At 40.8% G+C, this 9,283-nt stretch overlaps 1 long non-coding RNA gene and 7 other non-coding genes across 8 annotated transcripts; all 8 read right to left on the bottom strand.

The window, feature by feature from the left end:
- Positions 1-5,754: 5,754 nt before the first annotated feature.
- Positions 5,755-7,110, bottom strand: LOC123427431. Its single transcript, XR_006622398.1, has 2 exons — positions 7,023-7,110; positions 5,755-6,030 (listed from the first exon to the last, which is right to left on the bottom strand). It is a non-coding gene; the product is annotated as an uncharacterized LOC123427431 (long non-coding RNA).
- Positions 7,111-7,503: 393 nt separating this feature from the next.
- Positions 7,504-7,595, bottom strand: LOC123433683. Its single transcript, XR_006625012.1, has one exon. It is a non-coding gene; the product is annotated as a small nucleolar RNA SNORD96 family (small nucleolar RNA).
- A 95-nt stretch (positions 7,596-7,690) lies between these two features.
- LOC123433845 lies at positions 7,691-7,835 on the bottom strand. The gene has a single exon (XR_006625149.1). It is a non-coding gene; the product is annotated as a small nucleolar RNA snoR135 (small nucleolar RNA).
- A 114-nt stretch (positions 7,836-7,949) lies between these two features.
- Positions 7,950-8,023, bottom strand: LOC123433707. The gene has a single exon (XR_006625034.1). It is a non-coding gene; the product is annotated as a small nucleolar RNA Z199 (small nucleolar RNA).
- A 246-nt stretch (positions 8,024-8,269) lies between these two features.
- Positions 8,270-8,368, bottom strand: LOC123433696. The gene has a single exon (XR_006625024.1). It is a non-coding gene; the product is annotated as a small nucleolar RNA Z103 (small nucleolar RNA).
- Positions 8,369-8,430: 62 nt separating this feature from the next.
- Positions 8,431-8,529, bottom strand: LOC123433695. The gene has a single exon (XR_006625023.1). It is a non-coding gene; the product is annotated as a small nucleolar RNA Z103 (small nucleolar RNA).
- Positions 8,530-8,606: 77 nt separating this feature from the next.
- On the bottom strand, positions 8,607-8,699 carry LOC123433722. Its single transcript, XR_006625049.1, has one exon. It is a non-coding gene; the product is annotated as a small nucleolar RNA R64/Z200 family (small nucleolar RNA).
- A 179-nt stretch (positions 8,700-8,878) lies between these two features.
- Positions 8,879-8,952, bottom strand: LOC123433708. The gene has a single exon (XR_006625035.1). It is a non-coding gene; the product is annotated as a small nucleolar RNA Z199 (small nucleolar RNA).
- Between the last annotated feature and the right edge of the window lie 331 nt (positions 8,953-9,283).

Below are 9,283 nucleotides of genomic sequence, written 5' to 3' on the forward strand. Positions count from 1 at the left end.
GCTTGGGGTGCGCCTCCTTCTGCATTGTCGAAGGGGGGCCGAAAAGATTATCAACCTGAAGATCTCAAAGAAGGTGGAGCGCTTGAGGGCGCGATTGGTGTACATGGACACGGGCCAGTACATCCACTTGCTTCTGCCTCCATTCGCGCATCCTATAAAGAGCTCGGGATGGAAGCACTCCAAGATCACCGACCCAGGGCCGCAACCGCTCATCGCGAGGATCAAAGACTTGAGGGAACCCAGGGTCGCATTCCCCTCTCCAAACGCGCTCATAGCATGCGTGGGCCTATGTCGGTTGTGAGTACAGGACGAGGCTAAGAGATGACAACCTTCTAGTGGCGGTGGTGGACGAGGTCATCAAGATCTTGTTTGCCAAAGCCCTGTTGGACATGCCCGAAGGCACATTCCTAGTGTATTGTCGTAGAGACATGGATGCGATTGTGGCAACGATGCCACAGTTTGATGAGTGAGGGATGGTCCTCGAAGGCCATGAGGGACACCGCGAGAATGCTCTCCTGCTGGTGCCCGACTGAGGTGGTCGCGAGGAAGTCGGGACCTCGGCAGGCGCCGATGAAGAGATCAGCCGAGGAACGCCCCCGCCATGCCTCCGCAAGTTGGTGCTTGATACGTCTCCAGCATATCAATAATTTATCAAGTATTCATGCCATATTTACCAATGTTTACAATATTTTTATATGGTTTTGATGCACTTTATATGATTTAATTGTAACTAACCCGGACTGGCGTTGTTCTTAGTAGAATTAATGTGGTGTTGTTTTTGTGCAAAAAATAAAAGTACTCGGAATCGCCCGAAACTTTTTGATGATTTTTCCTGGAACATATAAGAAATACTGGAGCAAAGAACTACTAGAGGTGGCTACCAGGTGCGCCCAAGGCAACGAGGCATGACTACTCCCCTAGGGAGTGCCGTGGTGCCTTGGGACCACCCCCTGGCTCCATTTAACGTGATTCCAACATTGAAAAATCTTGTAAATAGAGAAACCGTCAGAACTAAACCTAGAACTTCCGCTCCTCCATTGTAAGCCTCTATTCTTAAGTGATCTCATCCATAGCCCTGTTCCAGCACACTGACGGAGGGGCAATCATCACCAAACACCATCTTCATCATCCTAACGGTCTCCATGACAAAGAGGGAGTAGTTCGCTGATGTCTACTACACAACTTTGTTCTTGTAGACTCGTGTTGGGACTCCAAGCGCAGAGCTTTGTAGGACAGTAGAAATTTTCCCTCAAGTGAATGACCTAAGGTTTATCAATCCATGGAAGGTGTAGGATAAAGATGGTCTCTCTCAAGCAACCCTGCAATCAAATACAAGAAATCTCTCGTGTCCCCAACACACCCAATACAATGGTAAATTGTATAGGTTCACTAGTTCGGCGAAGAGATGGTGATACAATTGCAATATGGATGGTAGATATAGGTTTTTGTAATCTAAAAATATAAAAACAGCAAGGTTACAAGTGGCAAACAGCGAGCAAAATGTTGTATTAATGCTTGGAAATAAGGCCTAGGGTACATACTTTCACTAGTACAATCACTCAACAATGCTAACATAGTTGGATCCCTCAACGTGCAACAAAGAATCACTCCAAAGTTCCTATCTAGTGGAGAACAATAAGATGAAATTGGAGTAGGTAGTAGAACCACCTCAAAGTTATTCTTTCCGATCAATCTATTCAAGAGTTCATACTAACATAACATCAAGTTATCCTTCCGTTCAATCTATTCAAGAGTTCGTACTAAGATAACATCAAGCTATACTTTCCATTCGATCTATCTAACAGTTTGTACTAGAATAACACCAATGATACGTATCAATCGACCCTAATGTCACCTAGATACTCCAATGTCATCTCAAGTATTCGTGGGTAAATAATGCGACATGCATCAAACAATTTCACAGCTATCATATTCAATCCAACACAAATAACGAAGGAGCACCCCAAGATTTCTATCGGAGAACATGGTATGAAAACGTGCAATCAACCCCTATGCATAGATCCACAAGGTCACCGAAACCCGCAAGTTGATGCCTCAACATATATCAAGTGAATCAATAGAATACCCCCAATGTCACTACGAGTATCCCACGCAAGACTTACATCAAGTGATGTCATACCAATATGCTCAATCCAACAGGACGAGATCTTAAAGAAAAAGACTACATTCATCACGACTAGATGGTAAGGGAAATACATCATATGGTCCAACTATATTAACGAAGCCGTGTTCTTGAGATCGCGCCATCTCAAGAACACGAGAGAGAGAGAGAGAGATTGAACACATAGCTACTAGTATACACCCTCAGCCTCGAGGGTGAACTACTCCCTCCCCGTCATGGCCTCCGCCAGGATGATGAAGATGGCCACCGGTGATGGTTTTCCCTCTCCGACGGGGTACTCGAATTGCTCCAGGTTGGTTTATCAACGATACAGAGAGTTTGGCGGCAGAGCGGAAGTTCCCTTTTTATTTCTGGGGTTTTTGGGATTCATAGGATTTTTCATCGTTGAAATCACGCGCAACGGAGCCACATGGGCCCCACAAGCCATTAGGGCACGGCCAAGGCCCGGGTCGTGCCCTGTTGGCTTGTACCTCCGTTGCAGCCCTCCTGTGGTGGTTCTTCGCTCCAACGTTGCTCATATGTTTCAGAAAAAATCATAAAAAAGCTTCGGGCGATTCCGAGAACTTCCATTTTCTGCACAAAAAACAATACCACGATAATTCTACTCAAAACGGCGTTAGTGTGGGTTAGTTCTAAATAAATCATATAAAGTGCATCAATACCATACGAAGTTATTATAAACATAGGCAAATATGGCATGAATACTTCATAAATTATCAATACATTGGAGACGTATCATTCACCCTCGGGGTTAAGTGATCTCATCTGTAGCCCTCTTCCAGCACACTAACGGAGGGGGCAATCATCACTAGAGACCATCTTCATCATCCCGACGTTCTTCATGACAAAGAGGGGGTAGTTCACCCTCGGAGTTGAGGGTATATACAAGTAGCTATGTGTTTGATCTCTCTCTTTCTCTCTTTCTCTATATCGTGTTCTTAGATGTTACGATCTTGATGTAACACATGCTTTGGATCATATGGCATTCTTCCCATGTCGTGATGATGGTTCCCATGGATATGTTGCTCCTTTGTGTTTGGTCAAATGCCATGATTTGTTGTGCTTGATATCCTCTACAATTTGGTGCCACAAATTTACAAAACAGGTCTTGCATCATAGAGTTATTCCCTATCAAAGTTGTTATATTGATATAAATTGTTGCAAGTTCCCCTTGTGAATTTGGCTAAGTGTGGGAATCTATAGTTGTTTTCATGTCATGTTAAGTTCATGCTACCGAGTGTTCTGTAGAGTTTATGGCATGCTCAGTGCTAGTGATTTGTAGTAGATGTTGCCCTCTATCACCTTGCTAAATTTCATTATAAACTGCTAGTGCAAACTGTGATTTTCACTAAGTCCTAATTTGTAATATTTTTTGCCACGTTTAGAGCTTGTTTGCCATTGATTCATGGACCTATATATTTTGATGTTAGTTAGGTATTGTTGTGCCCTTTGATAGCTTCATATTCATGCCTTGCTTGAACTTGATGGGTGGTTGTAGGTACTAGTTTTCTATTGATCAAAGTGGCATGTTGTTCTTAGTGGACAGGTTGGGTGTGGTTTTGTTTTGTGCATTGTATGAGTTTGTGATTGTTGGTTTTGCCTGATTTTTAGGTTGATTCCACCTAGAATTTTGTTCCCAATCCAGTGGCAGCCTTGGAACATCAAGGAGATGCCCATAGCCTCTCGTATATTGCTGGTTTGTCTCTATTGCCTTTCGTATCTTATTTAGTGAGTTCCGAGAGATCCGTAACACGGTTCACAATGTTCTTTATATGTTTTTGCACCGATTTCTCGCGATGCATCCATTTATGCCATGTGCATGCATGTCAAAATAAGTTAACTTGAGGTTCTCTCCAGAATGCTAATAGCCTAATAAATCCATGAAAAGATGACTAGTCTAGCAGTGCCATGTTTTCTTTCAAGCCACACTCATGCATCATGTTGTTTGAAGCATTGTTACTTGATGTGTGTTCATTGGATGTATATTTATTTTGGGGGCATTGGGTGCGGAGAACTGAGTGCGAGGATTCCGTCGTGTATGTTCATGAAGAGCAAGAGTTGTATCAGTCAAAAGATCCAACAGGCAAGATGATTGTGACCTCATATCGTTTCGAATTTTGTTATGCCTAGATGAATCGTTTCCATCATTAATTATCGCTGCCTACCACCTGAATATTAAGCCTCCAAACATTGCCATGGAAACCTCTAACCCTTCACCTCCTAGCAAAACATTGATTGGCTAAGTTAGCGGTTGCTCAACCATATTATAGCATTGCTAGTTGGAGGTGTAGGCTGGTCCATATGATAACATGGGCATGTTGATTATCATCTTATTTAATCCTATTTAATTAATGCACATATATTTGGTAAAGGGCGGAAGGCTTCGCCTTTCGCCCGGTGTTTTGTTCCGCTTTTGTCGCCCTAATTTCGACAACTGATGTTATATTCCGTAATTGAGCGCTCCTAACACGCTCGGGGTTGTTATGAGAACCTCCTTGATAATTCATTTAGGCTTAAGACTTGTGTGGCAAGACCCAACTTTGGTACTACATTTGCTAAACAACTTTAAAATAGCATATAGAATAGCTACCCCGAAGATAACTAATCAACCCCCGGGGCTAGTGCTCCTCATGAGTGTTTGTCCAAACTGTAAACCACCGGTGGCCGCCAAGAGCAACTCTGAGATTGGCCTACCGAAAGTTTGGACAATCCGACATGTCCTAAGACTAAGATACACGGCTCTAATCGGGGTCGTCGACACGTTGGGATTCCGATCAGACGTTGGGCTATCTCGAAGTTGAGGTTTTCCACTAAGGAATCCGAGGAGATCACAAGCTTTGTGGTCAAGGCTTTCTATTCAGCTTGTATTAATTTGTGATGGATTAGTTTAAGCAACCCTGCAGGGTTAAATCTTTAAAAAAACATGCATACGATTATGTGGCAACATGAAAACTTTATTTAACACCCGGTTCTAGATAACTTGAAATAACTTAATTAAAAACCTGTGAATTGTGTGCGTAACCGTGTTTGTTTCCTTTTTTGTTATGACTGGCGTAAGTACGTGTTCAGGATCACTTAGTGATTATTACTAGTTCACAAGCGTCATACATAGACCATTCAATTTACCACATTTTCACGTAAGTTTACAACAGATCTGAATGTTTTAATGTTACACAGTTGCAGTGGGAGTTCGATGAAGGAAGTGGGCATCGTGACATACCCCGATAGTTAGAGGTCCTTGGTAACCTGTGGGGCCTAGAGACAGACTCATTGCTATTTTGTTATTTATCTTGTCCATAGTCAGACCCTGCTTTATGGATGCTTGAATAAATTGTTGAGTGGATTAATCACTTAATTTTTAGATCAAGTGCAACCATCTTGTTGTGACGAATTTAATCTTCCCTTTCAGCTTTTGTTATGTCAGGTTGAATATTGGATTTGAGATCACTTGATGAATCTGCATGTAAATACACGTGATGACAATGGAGTTTTCTATTGATTCACATGATATACATTTTAGTGACAATCGATAAACTATGCATATGGGTTGACGCACATTTTTTCTTATTTTCTCTGATAGAAAACTTGAGGCATTCTTTGAAGTTGTTCGATTGAATATGATAAATATGAATAATTAACCCATAAATACTTGAGTTGACATGGAGTATCTAGACGATATTGGAAATCTAACCAACTTATAGACATAGAATTCAATGCACCAGTAGACATGGAGTATCTAAAGTGAGATACGGTGCACCCGATGTCACCAAAGGTTATTGAGGTGCACCGATGTCATCGGCTAACATGTCTAAAGTTATAGACATGGAGTATCTAGGTGCCATTGGGAATCTACCGGTGCACCGATATCCGTATCTCACTTTATAGACCTGAAAAAATTGAAATTTTGTGAGGGTTAGAAACAAATTTTAGATTCAAATTCAACATACAGAGTTAGAAATAACAAAAAAAAAGACAAATCATGTTGTGCAACCATTTTCTAGTTGTGAATTTGTCTTCTGTGTTTACTAATGCCATGTTTTCAAATTGGATCTCAAATTTCATAGTATGTAAAATTCTTGTTGCTCGTACAACATATTTTCAGTTTAGAATTTTTATCACTACAGGTCTGTTTGTGACACTTGGATCAACAGATTCATCTAAAAGAAACTCATCTCTTAGCAATCACCAGTTCAATAATCGTTTTGTTATATACATTCATACAGATGCACAGCGCCAGTGGCAAACAGACGATGAAAATAGCTATTTGGGTGCTGATTCATGCGGTTTGCAACATCAACTCGCATCATGATGCTGCCCAAAAAAGAAAAGTCAAGCTCTCCGCATGCTAGAACAAGATGCAGATACGCAAAGATACTGCATTTTCTTCATCCTGAAAACATGTTATTACTTAGCTCCAAAAACAAATAAAAACATAGAAAGGAAGTTAAACAGCTAAAGTGTTTTATGTTACACAGCTAAAGTGCATCAAATGGTGCGATTTAATCACAGACTAGAAGCCATCATAGCTTATAACACACAGCCAAAGGACAAAAATGTTGGGCTGTTTACTCATATTGGTGTAATGATATCCTTTCAAATGGATATTTACAATTTTCTAATTTTCTAAAAAATAAAAAATTAAACCACCAATACAAGTAAACAACCACAACAATTTCAATTTTGGGTCTTACTACATGATGTCATCTATCAAAAAGTACATGATTAAGTTAATTAATGTCAAAGTTTTAGATGTCAAAAATTTTGGATGTCAAACTTTTCAGCTCATTAATGTCAATTGTTAATTGTTAACTATCCAGAGAGATATAAAAGCAATCCGTTCAGGAGAGATGGTAACAACCAATTGACAAAATGCAACAACCTGCAGCTCGTACATGCGCGGGCAGCGGTCCCAGCCAGATGTGGCGCGCAGTGTCGTGAACTTTCTCCACCCAGTGCCAGGCAGGCACTAGGGTGACCTCGGATGTCAAGATGGTGTATCGTAGCTGATCTCCAGATGATAATCTAACATCATTCTTTGACATCTCTGCTTGGTCTCGAGTGAAAATACAAAATTTGGCTTTGCTAGATCAGGTGAAGAAGGCGGTGTCTGCAACATCGATGATGGCTTCTAAAGAGCCGATTTGTCTGTAGGTCGTGGTTGGGTAGTTGTCAGCGGAGTAGCTTGCCTTGGTACAATGCAGCACTAGTGCTTATAATGGTTAAAAAATAGCTTCCATACAAAGAGAATTGCAGATGCCTCTCACAAGTGCATCACAATCAGAACCGACAAAATTGTTTGCTGCTCAGAGCAAATTGCATATCAAAAGTTGGAACTGTGGACAATCATAAGTTTTTCAATTTGGCCTCAGAATTGCAGAATAACAGCATGGACGCATAGCGACCAATCAGTCCCGAAAGATGGTATGATTAAAAGTTTTTTCATCATCAGCCGAGATCGAACAAATAAGTCTGCAAAGCATATTATGCTTCATCAAATTTGAAACAACACAAACTTATAATTCATGAGCACAAGGGGGTACATTTGAAAAATGAGAGGAAAATGATTGTTAGTGAAAGAGATTATCAAGCCCAACCTAACTGCCCATTTTCCTCAAATTAATATAGCAAGGAAAAACTTTCGGCAAGAAATGCACAGACGAGGCATTTAACCGATACACACTTATCCTGCAAAGGCTAAAAACAAAATGTGAAACAGAAAAAATTTCAATAATCCCAAACAAAGACAGAAAAGGCAAGCCCATTGTCTTGCTGTCATGGAAACACAAAAGAATAAAACGGTGCAGTAGATCATCAGAGACTTAAATACTAAGAATCAGATCATGGATCATATTGTTGCAGTATTCTCTCATCCTCTGATACATACAAACAGAGATACGCAAACTTTGTGTAAGTGCTTTAAAAAACTTTTTGTTTTCTAAGCCAACCAAATTCATTGGCAACATAGAACATGAGCAAATCTAGACAGCACACAAGACAAATAACATTACACTTTTAGAGAACAGATAGGTTTATTACTCAAGGATCACAATTCATGTAAAAACGTGCATGTGAATGCTCAACAAAGACAAAGAAGACACAACAAAGTGCACAAACAAAGCAGAATTGACGGATCAGATTTCTGGCTTGGAACCCTCTGATTAAGGGCTACATGTGCGCACAGTTTAACCATAGTCGATCATTTGGGGAAAGGATCCTCATATCCACCAGACTACAAATAAAAAGAACAAATACAAATTTAAAGATAAAGGAAAATGAAACAAGCCAAGATGGATCAGACTTCTGGCTTGGAATCCTCTGATAAAGGATTACAGTTGCGCACAGCATAATCATAGTCGATCATTTGGGGAAAGGGTCCTCATATCCATTCACTTTCTGAGCATTCAACCGGCAAATAAGTGAACACTGTTGCAAACGACAGTCCCGTAAAAATTACATAATGTATTTATTGCTCAGTAATATGATATGTTATCTCATAGAAGCCAGAGGCATCTCTGAAGTCTGACATGCGAATGTTCATAATTCATCACCGCAATAACACAGAACTAAATAAAAATAGAACATCTAAAGAACAAATAGAAGGGATAAGAAGTCTATTAAGGATGGTTATCAGTCACTGAAAATCAGAAACACGGACCAACTTTTCTTCATCACATCCACCACTTGTATTACATATATAAACGAACAAACAACGTAAAAAAATCGCAATGGCACGGAGATCATCAGAGACTTAAATACTAAGAATCAGATCATGGATCATATTGTTGCAGTATTCTCTCATCCTCTGATACATGCACCATGGCGACGGCCAAAAATCGAGATGCGACGAGCAAAAAGAACGAAACAGAGGAGAAATTATACAGAAGCTATGAACCAACCACGCCGTAGACTAGAAAATCCGCAAGAAACTCTACCGCAAAACAAATTGGAATTGCGAGACGAGGAGAGATGGCGGCCGACGCAGCCGGTTGTGCTTGCGATGGGAACGCTCGCCCGATCTCCTCTTTATAAAGCTGTGCGGCGAGGAAACCCTAAGATGCCGTGACCGTCCAATATGGGCTGGGCCGCTATCTTTAGAGTAACGGGCCGGGCCGCTATCTTTACATTAAATGGCCAGGCCAG

Source organism: Hordeum vulgare, chromosome 2H (assembly GCF_904849725.1).
Source record: "Hordeum vulgare subsp. vulgare chromosome 2H, MorexV3_pseudomolecules_assembly, whole genome shotgun sequence".
Classification (NCBI taxonomy): Eukaryota; Viridiplantae; Streptophyta; class Magnoliopsida; order Poales; family Poaceae; genus Hordeum; species Hordeum vulgare.